Here is a 6,000-nt window from a genome sequence, read left to right on the forward strand (position 1 = left end):
GGATAATAATGGATATTCTGTGCATTCAGTAAGCAAGGTGGAAGGACAACACAGAAAAGTGTCTTGGCCTGGAATCAAGAGAATACTACTCAGAGGAAGGACAGACTAGAAATGGTGTGGAAATTGTGGTGAGAAAGAGTTTTTTTGAAGTCAGTAAGGGAAATCTTAAGAATCAGTGACACTCACATCCTCAGACTCCAGTGTAAAAGAAGACCAGTGTCCATTACCTCAGCCTGTGCCCCACAACAGGACTGCAATAGAAAGGATAAGAGCGCATTCAGGCAGTATGTCCAGGATCTTCATAGTAAAGCAGGACAAAATGAGTTATGCCTATAATGGGGAACCTAAATGTTCATCCTGGAATAGACAGCAGCAGGATATGAGGATTGCCTGGGACCACCTAGTTGGGGCAACAGAAAAACATGGACAGGTTGTTCTAGATTTCTGTTTTGCAAATGTCTTAATAGGACAATATCACAAGATTACATACAAGAGTGGCCAGCATGCCATCTTTGGTAATCATCCCCCTAGAAAGGAAAGGTCACAGGGTCAAATGAAAGATATTGCAAAATCATTCCTAGTAAGCAGGTGGGTTGCCGCATGAACCACTCGTGGCAGCAATCAGCTTCAATCAGTGATTAGAGAAGGCCCTAAGATCAAAGGAGACCGACATGAAAGCACAGGAATTCACATAAATTCTCAGTGCTCTAGAGTCTTAGGAAGTAGAGGAAGTATGTGGAACATAAGAAGAGTGGCAGTGTCTCAAAACTGTGTGTGAAGATGATATAACAGATTTGTGATTGATATAATAAAGCTGATGGTGGAAAGCAGGAGCCCAGGAAGTTAGAAGTAAGAAAGAGTGACGTAGAGGGAGATACAAAAGATTAATTAGAATAAGAAGGAATATTAGTTGCCCAGCAAACACTCTAAGAGAGAAGTTGCAATGGCAAAGAGCAAAACATCATAAAACCACTAGCATCTTCTAGAAGGTGACTCAGCAGATGGCATAGTGAATCTCGATCAGGCTGCAGGCAACAGCAGAAAGATAAAGAAGACAGCCAGCAGATGCTGTTTGTAAGAGATGTCAGCAACAATTTGCTCAGCATTTTTTTCACATAGCTTGACACAGAATGGAGAAAATGTTTAAAGTACTGAAAATACATAAAAATACTGATAACCCTCCTTTGATGCCTATAGTGTCTGATAAGAGGTGAAAGTTATGTGTGATGTCCAGATTTGTAGCTAGACCTTTGCTAAGTTTGGTTCAAATAGCCACATTTTGTTAGAGTTAGTTTTCATTTCCTTGTTAGAGGTATAGAAGTCAAGAGTATTCATTTACTTGTGACTATTGATGTGAAATCATTGCATACAGTTATACCACATGATGTAGTCGGAGTGGATGACAAATTTAATTTTACAGGATTCATGGCATACTGTCAGTGAAGTAGTCTTTTCAATTAATTAATGGAATGTATTCTAATGATTATTTTTGTTTTGTTTTCAAGAAGGAGTTTTTTTTTGTCCGCAATTAAAAGCGGTTACCACGAAAGCCAATATGGTGCTAAATTATGCCATCTTATGACATATTAGGAAGATAAGATTTTGGTACAATATGAATATTTTTCTGCTCTTAAGGGATACAGCAGCTTTGCTGATGACTTTTTAATTTGTGCAAAAGAGGGGGGTTTGTTAATTGACTTGTTGCAGTTTATTATTTCTAATACTCTGTTTTTAGAGTTTACCATGATTCAGGCAGTATTATTTTTCTTGACATGCATTTATATAAGACTGATGGAAAGGGTAATTTGAATTCTAAAATTCATTAAAAAGATTCAGCTAATAATGTCATTTTGCACTTTAACAGTATGTACCATATCTTAAGAGAAATGTAGTAGTCAAGAGGTTAGAGTTGTACAGCTTACCTCCAAGATTAGAGAGGTGGATGAGTTACTTTCATCTTTTCTTGAGAGATTTGTAGTTAGGGGTTAACTTCAAGTGTTACTAGTGCAAGCTATAGATGAACTGTTCAAAGTATGCAGGAATGATCTTGTTTATAGGAAAGATAACGAATGGGTGACTGCAATGTATGTAATCCATTCAGTAGATGCATAGAGCAGTAACAATACCCTCAGCAATAATGGAGAATATCACATCCAGAAGTCTTTCAGGTATTGGGAAATAAACCAAATTCTGTTAATAAACAAGGACATAAATTGTAAACATTTATTTGAGCAGGGAAATAATTCAGCCAATAAGGTCAACAAAGAGGGGACCTACAACTGTATGGGTTGTAGTTATTTCCAGATACATACCTGACAGTCCCATGTTTTTTTTTTATTTCCACCTAAATATCATAAAGGACTAGTTATTTTACTTGTTAGAGTGAATATGTTATTTATGCAGCAGTTTGCATATCATATGAAAGTTTTTATGTTGAAAAAATGAATAGGAGACTTAGAATATATGAGAATTAGCATCTATATTATCTTATCGAATGAATAAGATATAGTAGGCCTGTGGGCAAGTCAGCTGTGGAAATAAGTTACATAATAAAGCTAATAGTGAAATCCAGAAAAGTTAGTAAAAGAAAGAGTGCAGGAAGCAGTGGGTATAAAAAAGGTTGACCTACTAATTGCCAATTACTAATTGTACTAATTGCCTAACAAACAGCCTCAAAGAGAAGTTACAATGACATATAACAAGGAATCAGATAACATCTACCGGTTTCCAGGAGATTCTGCGCTGGTACAGAGAAGCTCTGTAAGGCTGCAGACAACAACAGAAAGATAAAGAAGATAGTCCTTCATAAAAGGTGCCAGCAACAATTTATTGATTCGACCAGAGGACATCAAATGAAGAAAACCACCCAGAAGCTGTATTGATGCATGCACAGCCTGCTTTGAAAGAGGAACAACAACCTATCCTAGAAAATTTATGAAGTACACTAAGGAAAATGAATTCAGGAAATGTGGATGGTTGAGTTGATGTTGTACAGATGCAATCAAGATATTATCAAGATACTGGGCTTGTTAGGAATGAAACGACTCCTTAGGATACTCATCACATCATGGAAAAAGAAGCACATCTCCAATGACTGGAGAAGAAATATTCTATTCCATGATTGATCAAAGTCCCGGAAACTTTAGTAGAATTAGTGAACAGATTATGCTGGCTTGGTCCCATGGGCAGGAAAGCAGAAGACACTTTGGGTAACCAGATATGTGGCAGAAAGGAAAATGAGAAGTGGAGTTGATGGCATACAGCCAAAAGATGGATGGAATGCGTGACAGAAGACATCTGGCAGTCAGGCAAGAGTGTTCAGGAAAGTAGTATTGTGGCTATAAAGTGAGAGAAGTAGCGACAGTTAAAGAAATATACCACCACCATGTAAAAATGGGAAAAAGGGGCTAGATCATTTTTTAAAATGTATTCATTTTTAATAATTTGAGTGAACCGATCTGTTTTAGAATCTTTTCAGCCATGATTTGGGCAAGGATAGATCCAAAACAGACACACACACACACACACACACACATATATATATATATATATATATATATATATATATATATATATATATATATGTGTGTGTGTGTGTGTGTGTGTGTGTGTGTATATATTAGTAAGTGATTTAGCTGACTGTCATTAAAGTTGACATTTGTCTAGTCAACACACTTTGACTTAACAGATGGTCAACAAATATGCGAGTTCGCTATATTACTGGGTTGGGAAATATTCCCTTACGGAATATATGCTATTGTGTGATCTAAGAGTCAGAATATATAAATAGCAGGGAGGTCCCACCCCACATTGCAGAAGGCTCACCATTTTTTAAAGTTTGTTTTGCGTTATTGTTAGCTGTGTTGTTATTTGACACACACATATATATGTTTCTGTAGCCAGTTAACTAGAATGTTTTTGAGATGTGGGAGTGTACTAGAATACCCAGACAAGCATACATAAAGAGAAAGAGAGCATACCGAATTTAAACAAATAGTGAGCAGATTTCAATCTACATAAATAGAAAGAGAGCATACTGAATTTAAATGAACAATGAGCAGGTTTCAAACCTACATTAATAGAAAGAGAGCATACTGAATTTAAACAGTGAGCAGGTTTCAAACCTAGATATATAGAAAGAGAGCATATTGAATTTAAACAACCAGTGAGCAGATTTCTGGAATTAACAAGAATCGGGGCTGTGTAAAACAAAGATTAAATTACTGAAGCACTACATCTCTCCTACTGTGCCTTTATTTGTTCTTCCACACTGTTGAAATCATATCCTGCTATCTAAGGATACATACAATAATAACACATAATTTGCATAAAATATTGCAACTGGCTTCCCTTCACCACGGAGCTACAATATATTTTTTAAAATATACATATAGATAACAAGGAGGAATGACAAAAAATGCATTATTTGTTAATGAATTACTATGCGTTGCTAACAATGTACGTAACAAAGATGATTGTTCTATACACTATGAAAAAACAGTTCTGATACTTGTGAAAAAGTGGGCAGCTTGACATCATTCTGAAATGTAAATCTCTCTGTAATTAACCTTTGGAGATGCCTGAGGGAAATATGAAACAGCTAATGAGCAACAGACTTATAAACAGAATGGATGATTTTGGGAACCACTAATGCATCAAAAATACCTTTGAAAAATTATAATAAGCAGAGACAGATCATGTTATATTGCTCATTTGCTCTTCATTAATTATTCACATTAAGAAATATAGAGGCAGTATGCAGGAAAAACATGAAAGCTGTCCTTAGAGATGCCTTCAGTTCTTGTTGCTCCTTTTAATCAGGACTCCTAATATTCTGCATGTGGCAGGAATGTGCAATAATGTTATGGCACAGCCTTTCATATGTGAGATGAAAATGAATACAACACTACACATTTTAAATTCATCTGTCAAAACATAAAACAGTCACATCAAGTAGTATTGTTAGTATGTGCAGGTTGGGTAGATATTAAAATGTAGAGTGTGGTTGAAACATGATGACTGTACCATTCCGGAATGCATCCATATCTGTTTTAGGGAAGAAGATTTTCTGAAATGGAACTTCAGGTTTGTTGCCAGGAGATGCAGCATTTGTACAAACATTTTAAATGCTATATGTCATAAATTGAACAAGATGGTTTCCACACAACCAATGTGATCTACACTGGGGTTAGGAAAGCAATGTTACTCGAGCAATTTCATGATCTACGTACAGTTTAGGAGAGTTTGGGAATGCACTGCTGTTCCAGTGGCTTTTAGTTAGGGTAAGACAAATTAGAGACAACAATGAAGGATATCAATGTTGTGGGTGGGCATAGGAATCCCTATTTTCATCCCCCTGCAGAAGAAGACTTTACACTACCTGCAGAGAAGTGGCAAGTAGAATGACCATCACAGTGTCACCATATTTGTCAGACATTGAATACTTGGGACTTAGTAATCATATGTGGCCAAATTGGGACATTTTCAAAGAGTGGTGTCAGCCCTTTACTTTCTCTCATATAGCAGCACATGATTTGTGCATTTACTGTGACTGGACTTACAGGCATGATTATGAAAGAGTGGAAAAAAATCCCATGGCCCCAGAAAATGATAGCAGCATTATATTAATGGGGACATTTCAGACACCAAATATTAAAACAGTTACTGTGACTTTTGCAGATATCAATAATATGGCATTTAGGCATAAAGTTCATATTACAACTGAAACAGGATCAACAAGGAGAAATGTAACAGGTGCCCCCACCAGAAAACACATTTTCAGGCTGTGCATTGTACAGTGAGTGGACAGAATGGATTTAGCTTTGTAGTCATAAATATCAGGAAGAGAATTTGAAATTTACTTTTGGTATAGTTCATTCCCTGACCAAAATGTTTGGAAATTCTGTCTTTTGTATCTGTGTATGTGTATGTGTTTATACTTTAAACTGAATATTGCTCACTTCAAAGTATGGTAAATATGAAACTAGTAGATTTACTAAA

Source organism: Protopterus annectens, chromosome 14.part0, assembly GCF_019279795.1.
Source record: "Protopterus annectens isolate FY-2018-M chromosome 14.part0, PAN1.0, whole genome shotgun sequence".
NCBI lineage: Eukaryota > Metazoa > Chordata > Ceratodontiformes > Protopteridae > Protopterus > Protopterus annectens.